This window comes from Condylura cristata, unplaced genomic scaffold (genome assembly GCF_000260355.1).
Source record: "Condylura cristata isolate star-nosed mole 26May11 unplaced genomic scaffold, ConCri1.0 scaffold00025, whole genome shotgun sequence".
NCBI classification, from domain to species: domain Eukaryota; kingdom Metazoa; phylum Chordata; class Mammalia; order Eulipotyphla; family Talpidae; genus Condylura; species Condylura cristata.
This window is the reverse complement of record NW_004567126.1, coordinates 22,979,144-22,997,067: the sequence shown is the minus strand read 5'-3', so window position 1 is coordinate 22,997,067 and position 17,924 is coordinate 22,979,144. Positions and strand designations below refer to the sequence as shown.

Genomic DNA, 17,924 nt, shown 5'->3' with positions numbered 1-17,924 from the left:
TGATGGTGGCAGTTATGGAGATCAGCTTTCCAGCATTTTCCCCAAAAGATGAGTGAAGCTAATCATCAGGCAGAATATTACCTGCCAAAGGCTCTAGTTTGGAAGCTTTAATACCCATCATGAAACCTGAGAATAATGTCTACTGAGCCTGGCTTTGTCCTGGGCATTTCTGCTTTATTTTTAAGATTCAAATGTAGCTTTAACTGGAGGGCATCAACCCTCTTGAAGGCTCAGTGGTGCGGTCTCTGGGGTTTATGACTTAAATTCTTCTTGTTTATTCTTTTTGTCCTAGTCTCTGCCCTTTCCCCAAATCTCAGTCGTCCCATGTTCTATGTGGCTTCCCCCCACCCCCTCTGAAAGTCTTTAAAGACATTCTAGTTGATCTGTCTATAATGTTTGAGGACATTTTTTCCTGGATGCATAGAAGGTCCAAGGACCTCCCAGTCTCCCCAAACCCTCTGACGCTTAGAAGGTTAAGCTATTATGGAAACAGACACTGCATCAGTGTCTTCTCTTATTTCTTGCATGCGGGGTGACCTTTGGTGTATATTGTTTAGAGATCAACCATTATCTAATCATTTGAAGTCTGCTTCTCTCATCTCTCTACCAAAAGAGAAACTAAACCTCATTGTTTTGATTAAGGTCACAGCCAATCGCCAGTTAAAGAAGCTTTGCTCTCCTGTCCCACTGTTCTCTCCATCCTCAGTCCTTCCCAGGAGACAAGTGTCTTGGAAAAGAAAGAGACTGGAGAGTAGAAAGACAAAGAGGCTACCTGTGGGTACTTTGATCTCTCAGCCTTGCTAGGAAGGAAGTTGGCCACAGACTCGTTGGTTATACCAGAGTGACCTGACACGGATGTTCAGGTGGCAGCTAAGTATTTAGATGACTAAACCTGAGGATTTCCAGGCCATGGTACTTCCAAATCCTTCCGGCTTGCTAGTAGAGAGACGCCCTGAGGCTTCCAGCAAGATAATTAAGCACATGAGTTAGATTGCGTCTTCTGGAAGGGAGAACCAGTTCCCTGCCTATTACAGGTTGATTTCACTTAGGGTTGACTATGTTCTTTCTCTCTGGACAGAGAAAATCAGGGTGGATGTGATGGAAAAAATGGGGTAGCAGTGGTAGTAGAGAACAACGCTGGTGGTAAGGGGCCTCCTGAGCCCCTGGTGCAATCTCTTCTCGTCTATAAATAGTACAGAGGTGGGGGGTGGCCCTGCCTGGCAGTGCTGAGTACACCAATACCACCCCATTCTGGAAACGAGTCCCCATTGCTCTGCCTTGGGAAGAGACAGAGAGCGCAGACCACTCAGATGGACCCTGCTTTCCTGCTGGCTCATGAAGGCAGCAACTTCCAAGAAGTGGCCTGTGGGTTCTTAAAGAGAAACTTGTTGGACCCGAGTTTGAAAATGTGCCCGTGAGCTGTCCTCAGGTCTTTTTTTGTGAGCCCAAAACTGTAGGGAAAAGCAGGTGGTGTGGAAAGGCAGGAGGCAACTTTTAGGATCATTATGGGGCCCAGGCGCTGTGGGAGAACAGGCCGTGTGACTGTAGAGTGGGTGGGGTTAGTGTTTACAGCTTGATAGACAGAGTTTGCAGGGGAACCATGAGAGGACATAAGGGCCACAGGAGGAATGCTTTGGGGGTGCTGGAGATGGGTGTGGTGTTCCCATCTGGTAAGTAAACCTCACCCAAAGAAGGGGCTGTTTTCTTGCTTTGTTGTTTGGAGCAGGCATTTAAAACTTTTAGTAATCTTGGTCTAACATTTGTCCTGCACCCCCCTGCTCCTTTGCGTGTGTTACTAGCTCGCCCTGGTTGCTTATATTTTCCATGCCTGTGTCTTCTGTTCTCCACTAAGTTTTAGGTTCTTGAAGGTACAGCCGCCACATTTCATCTCTTTGAACCTTTCCATGGTAGCTAACACTGTATCTTGTGCTCAGTAGGTAATTAATATTTGTCAACGCTGAGTGGAATGAGACACTGTTCCTCGTCTCCTTTCTCTTAGGGGAGCTTCTTGTATCAAATTGTCACGCGCTTACCTCCCCCTCTCCACACTGGCCCCATCCCTGCCCCTAAAGGAGGCTGAATAGTGGACGCCACCTGGTCTTCCTTCAGGGGTAATTTTGTGGGAATTTATAAGGTGAAAAGGTTTGGGATCAAGTGACCCTAGAGGAGCAGAGATCACTGGAACATGGAGACCAGACTTGAGGAGACTAAAGGAGAGCTTCCCCCAGCCTGTCTTCAACTTGTGGATTTCCCACTCTGGTCAAGTTAATCCTCTTTCTGGAGGGGAAAGGGTATTGCCTGGCATCATCCAACTTCCTATTTGTCACCAGTTGTTATTCTTATCCAACTTCCTTCTTTCCTGCTCCTCTTTACAGGCCCTTCATCTGCCAGCTCTGCCAGTTCAAAGTGATTGTTTCGGCTTTATTTGGAAACCAAAAGCCTCATTTTACTATAATAGTTCCTTAATGATTTGCTAAGCGAAACTTGCATACTTCATCTGCTACCCCACTTTTCAGATATTAAACAAATATCTCTAAGAGGTTTCCTTTTTTTCCCCCTTCAGAGACCAGCAGTTTTTGCAGCCAGATGGTGGTAATGGGGTATGTGGTGGGTGCGTGCCACTCAGCCATGTGTGTTTTGTGAGGGATTCTTAAGGAGGGTATCCGTTTTTTGTCCAGTGTTCCCCCCCCCGCCCCCCGCTGGCATCCAATTATGGATCAAGACAGAGCACCCTGGCAAGTGACCAGACACAGTGGGTGACCAGAAGGCTCGACACCCGCTCACCCCGTGAGGGATCCACTTGTTCGTGATTAGAAGGCTGTGGAGGAGGTCAGAGGCAGGTGCCTGGCTGGTCTCCAAGGCCATCATGACAGGAATGGCTGGGCAGGGAGGAGCTTCAAGAGCACCTCAGGCAGGGAGGAGAAGAGCACAAGAGGCTATGTGAGCATTCACGGGGTGAATGGTAGTGGGAATGTTACAGGGAAGTCATGCAGTGTAAAAGATATAAATAAATAAATAATTTTAAAAAGTAAAATGTAAACCCCTTGAGAGATAAACAGACAAAAAAGAGCACCTCAGACTTCTGCCCTTGAAGAAGCGCCCCACCTCCTCTGCCCGGGGCCCAAGATGGCTCCCTCTGTGCCTGCTGCTGAGCCCTGTCTCTGCCCCATCGGTGTCCTAGTCTTAACTCATTCCACCCGACTCTAGTATCACCTCAGCTCCAGCTCGTCTTTCCCTGGGTTGGCCAGCTGCTGCTTGCCAAGAACCCCTACTCGTGGCCTGCGTGGCCCTCCCCTGAAATGCCCTCTCCTCTTCTCTGCTGCTGTGACCTTGGCGTCTGCTGAGCCACCTCCTCAGGGAGACCTCTGGCACTTTGCTGTGCACCTACTGCCATCCTGACATTCAAACCCATGCGTGAGGACTGGCTCATGCCACGAGATGCCATGCCTTATCTCTTCAGCTAGCTGGTAGCTGCGCTTTCGTTGACTCACTGCATCCAGGTGACACCTCATTGATTCTCAACCTGTCGAGGCTCATGAGAGAGGTCTCAAGGAGACCTGGACATTCCTGTCCTCGACCATATTGAATTGCTCACCAGCTCAGGATGCCAAAGGGGGAAAGAAGGGGTACAGTGGAGCACCCTACACACCCTGGTTGCCAGCTGCATTTGGAGAAGTAGGGATGGACACTGTGCCAGGCAGCAAATGGGGGCACCAGAGCTCTTTGCTTTCCTGCCACAGTGACTTAGGCTCTCTGGCATCAGACACCTGTGTTCGGTGATAGAGAGCTGGTTTGGGGCATCCTCTTTCTTCTCGTGCCTTCTTGGGAAACAGAAGCATCTTTTAGATGCTGGCATGGACGGTGGGTTGGCATTTGATGCTGGAAGGCTGCCCTAAGTACGGTCTTTGGACTGTCCCCATCCTCTGGATACTGGGCTCTCCTCTCGTCTCTCTCCTTCCAGAACCCCTGCCCACATTCGGTGCTCCTTTCTTCCAAGGAGGATTTGGTGGCTGCTCAAGGCTGAGGTCAAAGTCAGCCTGTCTTAGGACTCAGCATGATCCTGCCCACGCTGTGACCTTTGCCAGCTCGTCCCCACCCACCTGTCACCTGACACCCTGAGAAGCCAGGCCAGTCTGCCAAAAGCTGGTCTAGCATGACTCTCAACAAGTCTTGGTTCACATGATGACTCCATCACATGGAGCTCTCAGCCTTATCTGTGACCTTGCCACTTACTGTTCCTAACATGGGCAGAGCTGGCCTTCCAAGCCCAGCTCAGTCTCACCACGCCCGCTGTCTCTGGCCACAACCACTCTATCCTTGGGGTTTCCATGGGTTCCTTGTAGACATTTGGGGACATGGCCCACATCCTTCTTGCAGGGTTCTTTTGTTTCCGTCTCACCAGGTGGGTGCTGAGCTGGCCACGGTCTATCTTTCTTCTTATGGGAACATTTTATGTTCAGCACTGTGTTGAGTCTTTTGCCTCCACCTTCACTTGACTGATGAGAAAACCGAGGCTTAGACAAGCCCAGCATCTTAAAGCTCGTAGATTCTGGCTCTGGAATTTGCAATCAAGGCTGAGGCAGAGTCTTGAGTTCGTACACATTTTACTCTACTAACTCAGCTTGTGTCAGGATCTACTGCTCCCGGTCTTTATCACCTCTGGGCAAGCTGTTTATTTCTTTATGCCTCAATTTGCTCCTCAATGCAGCAGAACTAAAAATAATACATACAGAGTTGTTAGGTTGTCAGGTAATGCCGAAGATGTGCAGAGAGTGCCTGGCACAGTGTGTGCTTAAAAGCATCTTGTGGGCCCTCCCTGGTGGCGCAGCAGGTGAAAGCGCAGCACTGTAAGCTGGTTGCAGCCACTTCAGTGCTGGTTCGATCCCCGCCCCAGAGGTGACCCACATGGCACGGCAGACCTCTCCTGTCTCACCCGCTGCTGCCTCAGCAGTGAACTTCGTTGGTCTTTCTGTTCGGCTCCCCACTCTGTCTCTGGTGAATCCTCTCACTGCCCCTGCACCTCTGGCCTGTACCCCCGTTCTGTATGCATAAATAGATCTTATGAAAAGCATCTTGTATATCATTTTTCATCCTAACATCATTTTATATTGTTTGCATTACTGTTCTCACCTCTTGCGTCTCAGGTATTAGAGGCACTTGAGCTTCCTGGGGTGACTCGGCATCAGGTGCTGGGTGCGATGTGATCTTCGTGGCCAGGGCTAAGGAGGAGATGGTCTTTGTCAGCGCTAGGTCTTGGCAGGTTCTTTCAGTGCTGGTGTTTGGGGGTGAGGCGTTGTGGGGCGTGATGGGTGCTGTGCTTGAGAACCGTCCTGTTACTTGAAAACTTTGTTCCCTTCCCACCCCCTTCCCCAGAAGCCCTGAGCCCTGCCAAGTCTGTGCACAAGCCTTGAAATGACAAAGTACCCTTTAGTTAATTGCACAACGGATTGCCTAGAGTTAAAAGTTCTGATTTATATGACTATAGCTCTAACTGCTCAATAACACAGGCCTGTAATCTACTTTCATTTCAAACAGAACGGTGATTTATAGGGCAGCATGCCGCTTTAGCTCAGAAATGAGGTGTTCAACATATGCTCTGTTGACATAAATTTGGAATTTATCGCTGTTGTCAAAACTGCCTGTTGGACAAAGGTGGGTATTAAGGCAATAAATGGCTCGGAATAGTTTTCTGTCACATTTCCTAACCATTGTATTCAGTCTATTTGAGGGAAAAATATATACTTAAAAGTAATCAAATGTCCAGAATCCATGCATCTTGTTTTGAATGGTGAGATGGGAGGGTGGCGGGATAGCAGAACTTAAGGCGGGGGGTGGGGTGGGGTGTGCGGGGGGGGGGGGTGCTAGGGGTGTTGTCAAAGAGAAAGCTTTTCGTGAAGTTATGGCCTATTTTTAAGATTCCACTCTGCTTCCTCTCCCCCATCCCCATTAGGAGGTGGGCTTTCCTTTCTCATTTACCAAGAAAGGGAGGAAAATGAAAGCTCATTAAATAAAAATAGTAAAGGACATTTTTATGTGTGGGCTTAAAGCTAGTGGTGTCAGGGAGGAGTTAGTGAGTGGGGCTGTGAGGGAGGCAGAATGGGATTTTGTTTATGGGGGAAGAAAGCCCCTGGCCAGTGTTGTCTCCCCTGCTCCCTGAAGTATGGCTGTGTGCCCACCTTCCCTGCAGGGTCGGAGGCCCCCGGAGGTGCCCGGATGCCCAGTGAGGGTGAGGAACTGGCGGGTGCCGCCCACACCCTACATGCTGTCTGAGCCTCATCCAGATCCCGGCTTATTTGTCATCCAAAGTGGGGCCACTGTGCACCCACCTACTCTCATGTCCCACATATGTTCAAGCACCCATGGGTGCTGTGCACTTTGCTAAGCTTGAGAATAAAGAGAAATGTGCAGGGCTCTGTCTTACAGGTCGTGCTTCACCTAGAGCAGAGACAGACGGGCTGGCAGGTGCATGTCCAGGCCCCCTGGGACAATAACATACATGAGATGTGGCCAAATGGGGGTGTGGCCAGCTTGGGGGCACGGTGGGGCCTCAGGAGGGCTCCCAGGGATGATGCCTCCTCTGCTGCCTGGCATCACGTTCCCTTGTGGGGATTAGATCCCTGCAGGTTGAACCCAAGGAAATTTCACGAAATAAAAATGCACGCAGTAATACTCCATGACAGGCTGGGTGTTTTTTTTTTTTTTCTTAAGATTTATTTATTTATGCATTACAGAGCTGGGTACAGGCCAGAGGTACAGGGGCGGTGAGAGCATTCACCAGAGACAGAGTGGGGAGCAGAACAGGCCGACTGACGAAGTACATTGCTGAGGGGAGCAGTGGGCGGGTCAGGAGAGGTCTGTCGCGCCATGTGGGTCACCTCCGGGCAGGTGGGGATTGAAGTGCTGAAGTGGCTGTAGCTTCTTAGTGCTGTGCTTTAACCTGCTGTGCCACCAGGGAGGGCCCGACAGGCTGTTTCTTAAAAGAGGCACAGTATGTGGCTCACCGTGTATGCACAAGTCAGGGTGGGCTTTCTGCAGAGGGACGCGGGGTCTCTGTGCACGGAGCCACCACGTGCCTCAGCCGCATGCCATCGACTGGTCACTGTGTCCCTGAGCACAGGAGACCAGGAAGAGCCCAGCAAAGGTCGGCATCGAGACGAAGCCTCTCCTCCATCCTGTTTTAACATAAGAGCTTGCAGCATGGTGTGGGTTAGTTGGTGTCGCGCGAAGGGCAGGTGGGCGCTAACGTGGCGCCTGGGCTGTCACTGACCCAGAGGCCCCTGAATTGTCCCTTTCCCATGGGCCCGGCCTACTGGGAGGCTTGCGAATTAGCGGCTGCAGGAGCGTGCAAGCCGCCTGCTCCTTCTCCCGGTGAAAACGAGGCGCGGCAGGGAAGAGGATGTGTATTTGTAGCTTCTATTTTATTTTTCCTTTTATCTGCAGGTCCGCACGCCTGGAGCCACACGGCATTGATAAATGTGCTCCTGCACGCGCATGCACACCGACCCTTTCTCTCGCCTGTGTGCGCACCAACAGGCGCTGGCCATGCACGCAGGGCGTGGGCACCAGTTGCAAGCTGCTCCGTGTGCCTCACCCTCCTTTTGCCACCAACCCCTGTCCTTTTCACACAAAGCTCCCTGTTGGGAAAACTCATAATTTTTACACCGCACAGCCTTGACTGGCCATTGCTGGAATTACTGTCTCTTTGAAGTGCTTTCTGCTAGGGCATTTACAGGCCGTTTTAATTACCTGCAGCTTGCAAGAGGCCTTGCTCTGGCCCAGCCTTTGTTTGTTTGTTCTTTGCAAGGAGTCTGTGTAGAAAGGAATACGGCTGCCTTCTTTTATAAAGAAAGAAAGAAAGGGAGGGAGGGGAGAAGTTTGGGGACCCCTCTCCAGGGCTGCTTCTGGCAGCCGGCTGCAGAGCACCCCACTCACCCTAACCAACTCAGGAAGAGAAACCAGCCCTTGTTCTCAACTCCCCAAGTTTTCAGGAAGTTCTAGCTCCCTGGGTTCCTCTCTCAGGGTTTGCTTGGGATCTTTTTGCATGTGTGTGTGTGTGTGTGTTTTTGTTTTAAGTATTACTGAGTGTATTTTCAAACTTTCCATCATAGGACTATGAAAGAAAGCTTCTCTCACCACTGACCAAATCAAAGTCAGCTGTAGTTGAACTGGGACCCTACTCCTATTTTTTCAACTAAATCTGTTCAAGCAGTGTGCGTTATTAAATTATTGAGTCTGGATGTGGAGTGGAGGGAGGAGCTCAAGGCACACGCGGAGTAGTGTTCTCTTTGAGCTGTCTGGGGTTTGTACTTCTCTTGCCTTCATTTTTTATTTGCTTCTCTCTCTAGAATGAACTAAATATAAATAGCCTTCTTTGGGGTTTCTGTTAAGCACGAGTCTGGCATGTCATGTCTGCAGACAAGATGCTAGTTTACCAGCGGAGCCTTGGAAATTTATCCCCTTCTCTGAGGGCTTTTATAGCAGAAGGGATCTTCATTCATTTATTCATTTAGTCTGAAAATGAATTGAGAAATCTGAAACCTCATACAAGGCTGATGGGAATGTCGAAGGGTGCAGCTGCCTTGGAAAACAGTCCAGCTCTTCCAGAGGTTAAACACCTAGGGGCCAGGTGACCCAGCAGTTCCTTTCCAAGGTACATACCCAGCAGAAGTGAAAGCTTATGGCCACAGCTGAAACCTGTGCACAGAGCTTCATGGCCACATTTTCATAAACGCCAAAAGGTGGAAACAACAAATGCCTGTTAACTGAAGCGCGTGTGCTGAAATGCGGTGTGTCCGCATACTGGAGTAGCTGTCGCCCCTTAATCAAGAGGAATAAGCAAGTGATGCCTGTGACAACAGGGACAAACCCTGGAGACTTCATGCCAAGTGGAAGGAGCACACACAAAGGCCACATATTGCTTGGCTCCATGTCTGTGAAATGTGTAGCGCAGAGAGGTCCAGAGAGGAAGATGGTGGATAAGTGATGGTGGGAGATTGGGGGCTTGGGGCTGGGGAATGACTGTTCCTTTTTGGGTTGATGAAGATGTTGTAGTATTAGACGGTGGTCCTGTAGATGTGCTTAAAAGCCCCTGAAGGGTGTATCTTGAAAGGGTGAATTTTATGGCATGTGGGTAATACATGTCAATAAAGCTGTTATTTAAAGACATGTATTGAATGACAACCGTGTCCTAGGCTCTGTGCCTGGCTCTGAGGACACAGAGAAGGGTGTCTGCCTTCATGTAACTTATGGTTTAGGAGAGGGAAACAATACTAGAAAAATACCAGTATATTCAGTGACATGCTTAAAGTCAATGAAGTGCTCAAAGGAAATCAGTAAGAGCAGTAATGTAAAGTAGTGTGGATGGAGAACCTACTGGATGGACTGAGGTCAGAGGCCCTCTTCTCCCCCAGAGCCTGGCACACAGTAGGTGATCAACACATACAGAATAAATAGCAGGGAGAGGAGGCAGCTTGGCCTCCCAGGGGTCTCCCTGTAGGGGGTTGGAAAGTCGTCCCCCGCCCCCCATGTCTTTGAATGCCATCATCAGGTTTACCTATTTCTTAAAGGCTCCTTTATTCCTGCTGCTTTGTCCTTAGGGACAGGTGAAACCTGGATGCTCAAAAGTCTCTTCTTTCTTGCTGGTGAATTTCCTCTCCCTTTAGGGGAGGCTTTGGAGGACATTCTAGGCATGCAGATGGTCTTTCCTTGTGGGTGGAAGGGAATGTGGATGCCGATTTATGAGGTCTGGGGAGTTCCACCTGCTTCCAAACCATCACAGCCTCAGTTTCCTCATCTACAAAACGACAATGGTATTTTCCCAGCCACAGGGAGGTGGAGACTTGACTCAGGAAGCCCTTTGTGAGGTATTAAATGCATTAGCATTATTATTATAAAACCTCAATTGACTAGATATTTTTTTTGGGGTGGGGGGTATTGTTTCTAGAAGAAAGGAAAAAAAGAACCAGCAGAGAAGTGGCTGTTTGGTTTTTGCCCTGTCTCTTTGTTAACATGACAATACCTTTCACAAGTGATTCGATATCCATGTGGGTTAATCTGCTTAATCTCTTATTTTGTGTTCATAACCGATGTTTAGAATGATGACTCTGAAGCTCAGAATCCTCATAGAAAAGTAATTTAATTTTCAGTGTACTAAAGCAGAAAGAATGAGGCAATATACATTAAGAAGATTTTCCAGCAGGATTTAATTCCACAGGAACTTTCTTCTTAGGCCCTTAATCAACCTCCGTTATTTTCAGCAGTCTCTGAGGATCCATGGCTCGTCTGTGGGATTTGAAGGTAGCATTTTGGCTTCCTGGCTAAAGTGAGAACTTGTGAGAAGGAGCTTAGCTAACCAGGAGACACATTTCCTCCACACACCGAGCAAAACAGGAAGATGAAGGAGTAGCTTTTAGAAAATTGTTTTCTCAGAAATGGACTGTTTGGGCTAGTTTTGTAAATCTCACATGGGAGACACAGAGGAAAAAAAAAAACCCAAACCCTGTTCATCCATCAACATAGTACATTTCCCTTCTAGGGCCTTTTCGTATCTGCAGAGAATAGTCTGTATTTACTTTTGTTTCCCTTGGACTGACATGATCAAGCATGCATCATGGTGTCCTGGTTGGGGCTTGGAGACATCTCTGAAAAGCAGTCAATCTGAAAGCATTTTACTATTTTTCCTTGTCTTTTTTTTTTTTCCCCTCAGCCCAACTTTTCTGCTTTCGTTAAAAAAAAAAAAAAAAGGGAAAGGAAATAGAAAACTACAAAAGTGTGTATTGATCTCTTCCTCTCAGATCTTAACTGGCCAGGCTGTAATACCTTGCTTAACATCTGCCAGGGTTTTGTGCAGTTTTGCAACATCTCCTTAATCCAGTGAGCATAAATAGAACATTTCAATCATATTTGGCTACCAGGAACTCCGCAGATAAGCGCGCTAAGACCTTGTTGAAAGAGACTGTATGAGATTGTGTGCGATAAGATCATCCCATAGCCCTGTGCCCAAATGAAAAACTTTTGTTCTTGGTGAAATTTGTTGATAGAGATATTTCAAATAAATGACTTAGGAGAACTTGGTATTTTAAAACAAAGGCCTGGCTGTGTAACGGCCTGAAGCCCAGGCCTCCCGGTGCTCAACAGCCCCGAAGATCCTTCTTTGAGCTGTTGCGGCAGGGAGATTAGCAGGCCCGTCTGTCCTTTCCGACATCGTATTTCAACACGGCAGGCGCCTTATCTGAAAGCACTGTACTGGTGTGGGGGTGGCCGCGGGGAATGCCATTGTCCTTCATCATATTTTTAAAGCTCAGGATGACTCTTCCATTCTTCAGTTGGCTCTAGGTTGGCCCTGAGCCCAGGACCAGGCAGGATACGCGACTTTCTAAGAAGCCCATGAAAATCTTCTCTTTGGGATTATAGAGGTGCAACTGTTTTTGTGCTGATGTGTGTGTGTGTAGGGGTGTGTTTTTCCCACTCTGCGTTCTTTTTGAATTCTCCTTCATGTTGGTTGGCTCATTCATTCAACAACAATGTGCTGAGTCCCTCCTCTTCTGGGCTCAGTGAAGGAGGTGGAGGGGCTGAATCTGGACGGGCCCTTCAGGAAGGTTACAGCCAGCTCTCCAGCAGGCCCAGGCCAGCTGGAGTAAATGACCTAACGCAGCCTCTAGCCAAACGTCATGCTGTTGCAAGGAGTAAGTAAGTAGATGGAGGTGGGGCTGGTGGTCTGACCCAGACCGTTGGTAGGTGACAGGACCAGGGAGAATGACGACCAGGTCTCCTGTATTCAGTACATCGCACTTTAAACTTAACAGTTCCTGAAAACAGCTCCTTCTTTGGCATTTTCTTCCCTTCCCATTATAAAGCTTTGAAACCACCTACTGACCACTGTCCTCATGGTCCTGCCGCGGAGGGCCCCCGGCTTGTGATCCCTGCCCTCTCATCGTGCAGCATGGAAGGTGTTAACTGCCCTTCTCTTATTTCTTGGTTGCTTCTTTTCAATCTGTTGCTCGAAACCCTTGCTTTTTATTGGTATATTTACTTTATGGCATACATAAAGAGCTGTATTAAAAAATAAATTGTGTTGTAAAAGCATTCGGTAATGTTTATTAATATTGACTAGTCAGGGAGCAACGAACTCTATTGCTGGAAGGATAATTTGTGGTAATATCCGCTAAGCATTCACAGCTTGTCAAATGACTGTCTAATCTCAGCGTTAACAAAAACTGGGTAAAAGGATAATTTCCTCTGCGTCTTGAGAAAATGAGAGTGACCCGTTCCCCCAGCCTAGATTGCAACTGCCCCTTCTCTTTCTTTCTTCCTTCCCTGTGGCCTGAGGCTGGATTCCATGAAGGTTGGTGGCCTCTGCTCAGGCACCGGCTTTTCCTTCGGCTGCCAGCCTCTGTGCTGAGGGCTCTGGAGTGGACATAGACTTGCGTTCCTGTACTCAAGGATTTACTGTTTTGAAAAACTTGTCAGTAGCTTAGTCCTGAATTCTGGACTTACTTTTCCAAGAAAGCCCATAGCTGAATGACATGGGGAGGAATAACAGCCAGCCGGGCCTGGACCGCCTTACGAGGGTGGCCTCACAGACGTTCCTTGGGAACATGCAGCGTCACCTGGAGGAGATAGTCTGCAGCTTAGGGTGGGTCTCGGCTAGATCAGACTCTGTTCTGAGTGTTTCCTCCCACATCAGGGCATCTCTAGAAATTTCATCAACCCAGTGATGGAAACGACCCACAACCGCCTTGGAAGTTATTTTTGAGAGGAAATCACAGATAGACTGATAACTTTTCATTTAGATCTCCTCTTGCAACTGGAGCTCAGAATGCTGTTGCCTATTGGGTCTTCCTCTGGCCTTGGGAATTAAAGGTGAATGGACATGGAAGGTATTATCCTTGGGAGTAAGAGGCCAGGGCAGAGGGAATCCTGGTGCTCAGTCGTGAGCTCGTCTCTCGGTTCTGTTCCTCAGCGGAGTGGTGGGCCAGGCCGGGGTGGGGTCCTCTTACTGCCAGGTTCACCCCTCAGCATTCATTGCTTTGAGACAGAGGACAGTGGCAGAGGGGTGAGGGTCCTGCCTGTCCCGTCCACCTGGGGAGACACGGCACAGTGGGTGCCAGCTGGCCTGGCCCTGCTCCCCAGAGAAACTGCAGGTTTGTGTGGTGCCTGGACTCCTGGGACAAGGAAAAGGTCGGTTCCATGGGGGCGGCAGGCTTCTGAGACAAGAGGTTCGTTAGAGCTGGCTTTGGGCCTGGCTCGCACAGTCCCCCTCTATCCCTTGCCCATTCTGAGTACCCCAGATGCTCTTAGCAGTCAGGTAGATGGTCATGGAATGAGAAAGCATCTAAGCCTCGGGGCAGCTGCTGCATGTGGAACCGTGCAGACAGGCAGTGGGTCTCTGAGGCCACATTGGCTGAAACTGAGAGTCGGTTTGGGGCTGGAGACTGGGAAGCTGAGAACAAGGAAAACATAGCCTTGTAAAAGCCTTCGGAGCCTGGATTCCCCTCTTGTGTCCTCATTCAGAGGTGGTGGTGGTCCAGTGTGGAGTTCCACCCCTTTGCAGTCCCCAGATGCCGACTCATGCACTCTGTGCTGGCAGCCGGCAAAGCTCTCAGCACGCCCAGTTTCGGTGCTCTCCCACTTCCCCGCCCCCAAAGGAGAGAGGGAGTGGCTTGCAGCCCTTGAGCTGTTGTGAACTAGCTACCCTATATCTTCCCTGCTTGGTGGTGGGCTGTCTCTGAGCAAAGGAACTTGCAAAGAAGCGAAACATTGGGCTGTTGGACCTTGACCTTCTCTCTTGCAGGCATCACTGGGGACTCCTCTCCTAGCCTTCTCCTCTTGGTCCTCAACCATGTGGGAGGGAGGCAGGCTGGGCTCCTGCTGCAGAGTGTAATAAGGAGCTGCTGTTAGGGGCCTATTACTAGAGATTGAGGGTTGGGAGGATGGTGTTCGGCTTAATTCTCTTCTTGCTATTGGGTTCTGTGTAGGGAAGGGGCTGACCTGAGGATGAGAGATGGAGGGCTGAGGTTGGGCTTCTGTGTGGCTAGACCGTAGCCATTGGCTTTTGTGGTGTGGACTTCAGGAGCCCACACAACAGGGTCCAGTAGATTTGAGGTTGCTCACAGAGCTCTGATATTTGGAATTTGATGATGAGAGGAGGGAGACTTAGAGCCTACCTTAGATGGAGCATGGAACCGTTGGTGGCAACTTGGTAGCATTGAACAGTTCCTTGTAAACTAGACCTTGCAAAGGTCTGCCATTGCAGACCTCAGTTTAAGTCTGAGGCAGACAGAATCTTCATGAATGTTCAGACTCTCAGTGGTTGACCAAGAGTTCTTATGGCCCTCTAGTTTGGTTTTACTCATGAGAGTTTCATGGTTAAGAATTAATAAGAAGGAATGAGTCTTCCCTAGTTGTTAAAAGTTTGCATTCACTTGGTTCTAATTTCTTATGATTCAGTTCTCTTGAGAAAATAACCAGTAATCTATCAGAGGTTGTTATTTTGTCTTTTTTAGACACCAGTGGAAATCTGCTAAAATCAAGGTGAGTTGATTTTAGTGTGGTGGGGCTGCATTTGGGGTAGGAGAGAACTTGAGCCTTCTCCCCAATAATAGGTGGCAAGGACCTGAAACCTTTGTGGGAGATGGATCGCCTCTGGGTATAGAATAGAGATGCTTGGGTTGTAATGGGGCTACTTTTGTTTTTAAGATTTACTTACTTATACATACAAAAACTGGGGTGCAGGCCAGAGAATATTCACAAAGGGTGAGAAGATTCGCCACAGACAGAGTGGGGAGCAGAACAGGCAGATCCACTGAAACACACTGCTAAGGGGAGCAGCGGGGAGACAGAGGAGGTCTGCTGTGCCATGGGGGTCATCTCCCTGGCAGGGAATCGAACTCATGCTGCAGTGGCTGGTGATAGCTTGATAGTGCTGAGACTGTACCCCCTGCGCCACCAGGGAAGCCCCATAACTGGGTTACTTTTGAAAGGGCACTCAGCAGTGTTGCTTTTCCTCAGCGAAGAAGACAGCTGTGCAGAGAGGTGCACAAATGTTGTCGACAGTCCTCCTTCCCTGTGTGACAGTAGGTGACCTCGGCTGCCTTTGGGCAGCTAGCGAACAGACAGAAGCAGGCTAGGAAAATATGAGTGTACGTGATAAGGAGGAGTGGATGGAATTTCCATTTTAATCAAAATGCCTGGCAGTTGCGTCTCGCAGTGGTGGTGGGTGGTGGTCTAAAGAGTGATAAGCCGTGAATTCATAAAAATGTGTTCTTTTGCTCCAGAAAGCAGTTGGAATTCTATTTCCACATTGGCCATTCTGTAGACTACGCCGTGGAGAATCTGCTGGTCGCCAAGTCTCTTCATGCACTGAAAGTCTTCACTGCCTCTTCTTTACAATTAGAAGTGTCTGCTGTCTCGTGTTCTTCCCTTGGTGTTTGGAGAATAATTAAAGATAAGACCAGACCAGTGCTAGGCTGAACTCCCAGCTTCTGAGTGTTCCACTGTTGTCTTCTGAGCTTGGCGTCACTGCCTGGGGCAGGACCTCTGTCCTATAGTTCTTGTGGACGCCACACTCAAGTAACCTGTGTGGGCCCCTGAGTCAGGGGATCCAGTGCAGGACAGTGTCCGTACTCTGAGGCCTGGACAGAAAGGACACCGTGTTTTGGAAGATGGGACCTGGGCGGCAAGGAAGACTGGAGATGAGTTTTGGAATTTTCTGTCCCTGAAAGTTAGGCCGTCACTGAGTAAAGAAGGAAAACTTGGCCCAGCTGGTTCAGAGGGTTTTAAGATGACTAGATTCTGGGACAAGGGGTCCGTTTTCACATGGGCTGTCCTCATCTCTTGGCATCTCTAGGGCATCACTCCATTGGGACTTGACTCACAGAGAGCAGTAGTGGCCCTTTGAGGAACCACTTGGAGACTTGGGGGAAAAAGATCTGGGTGAGAATTTGAATCGTCAGATTTAGGCTTGCGGAGGGACGAGACCCTAGGTAACGATGCTGCGTGACTTGGAGGGGAAACTGGCTGGGTAGCACCATTTCTCCGGGGTCACCCCCGGCTGGGAATCCAGTCAGCTGACTTGTTCGCCTCGCCACCTTTCAACACATGGGTCTAGACGGCCAAAGAAAGCCACTTCTCTCAGTTTCCATCCACATCCACTCATATGGACAGTAAAAGCAGTGAGGTTTCCCAGGAGTGTCCCCAAGGTGAAACTTGACTTGCAGGAAAGAGAGGGGGCCCTCCAGGGCCTCCTGACAGTCACCCCCTAGGAGGTGGGCACCTCTGGACGCTAAGAAATCGTTCCTGAAGTACAGAGAGAAAATGAATGAGGTGGCGATGCTGTCCCCAGACCTGACTGTGAGAGTGGCCTCAATTGGGGGTGGGGGGGGTCAGGGAGTAAGGGGTGCGGGGGAGGTGCATCCACATTCCTGAGGGAAGAAAATACCTGTGACAGGAGCGCCGTGTGTGTGTGCACATGGGTGCCTGCACACACACGTGTAGACACCAACTTAAGAACGTGCTTTGCTCAGGATGAGATTAGGCCATGTCCTGGTGGCTGGCGTTGTGAAACATATTTAGAGAGAAGAATGTTCACTGAAAATGTTCTGTACTGTTACTATTTCTCAACTGGGCTGGAGCAGCCGTGGCCAGGGACAAGATAACATTGGGGTGAGGCGCACGACAGTGTCATTGGCGAGGGTGTGTTCTGTGTGTATGTGTGTGTGATTGAGAAATCACTGTTGCCTTTGGCAAGACGCTCAGGGAAAGCGAGCGAGCAGAGCTGTGATTGAGAAAGTGTGCTGCGGAGGGCCTGGATGCCCCGCTCTCGGAGGCTGCCCACTGACCTGGATACCTCCAGATTGTGGGGCCCGTGGCCTGTGCACTGACGTGGATTCCTGGGGGCCTGCATGGCCCCCCCGCTGGGTTCCTGGCCTAGTTTTGGAAGGTGGTGGCAGTAGGTGCCTTTGTTGATGTCATCTGGGTGCTGCCCATTTGAGGGTAAAAGACACCCCTCCCCTCCCTGCAGGTGCATCAGACCCGGTCCCAGCAGCTCACAGCTGTTACGGTCTTGGTGCTGTGCTTTAACCCGCTGCGCCACCAGGGAGGGCATCTGTTACGGTCTTAACACATCAGTGTTCTGTGGGAGCCTTGTGTGCGGCCTGCCTGTCTCCCCTGCTCCCCCAAGAGCACCTTCCTCTGGCTGCCATTGGCCACCCCACCCTGTGGGTGGGCCCAGGCCCTGGGCAGCTGGCAGGGCAGGTGGTGAGACAGGGTGGAGGTGGATCCTGGATCCCACGGTGGCATGTACAGGCCTGAGAAGCAGAGTGTGCAGGGGAAGAAAGTCAGTGTTCTGGGCAGATGGCCCCGCCCCGCATGGCAGCCAGCAGCTCCTGCTTCAGTCCTGGCCCCGCATGTCCAGACCCTCTCCAGTCCAGCCCCCGTTCGCCCCTCCTCAAGCATTTACTGGCTGCTGACTGAGCAGTGGGGTCTGCTGGGAAGGGCCTGGTGGGGAGTCAGTGGGAGCATGTCTCAGGCTGGACCTCTGACCAGCTGTTCCCGGCCTCTGTCCTCCTGGGGTGGACATCCCTACCAAGTCCACCCCACTGAACTGATGCAATGATAAAGCTGAAATGACCACTGCCCCCTTCAAGCTCTGCTTTCTGCTAGACTCAACCCCCAGCACGCAGTAAGGGAAGACGATTCCAGAGTGGGTCTGGGGGTGGGGGAGCGCGGGGGAGGGATGGGGGGGCAGGGCAGGCGTGCTGGGAGCCCCTGCAATCTGCATGCCCCGTGTTCATAAAGACTCAGTGAGACCTCAGCCTGTTCAGAGCCCACCACACACAGCCCCTGTGGTGGGAGCCACGGACCCGTGGTCTGTGCTCAGGCCCCCTGAGACTGGAGGTCCCCGGCAGGCAGGCAGCAGCGTGGTT

At 50.1% G+C, this 17,924-nt stretch overlaps 1 protein-coding gene across 2 annotated transcripts in view; it reads left to right on the top strand.

Annotated features, from left to right (window-relative positions):
- The window catches only part of ZBTB16 (zinc finger and BTB domain containing 16), a 169,950-nt gene that overhangs the window by 70,752 nt on the left and 81,274 nt on the right, over positions 1 to 17,924 (top strand). The window lies entirely within an intron of this gene.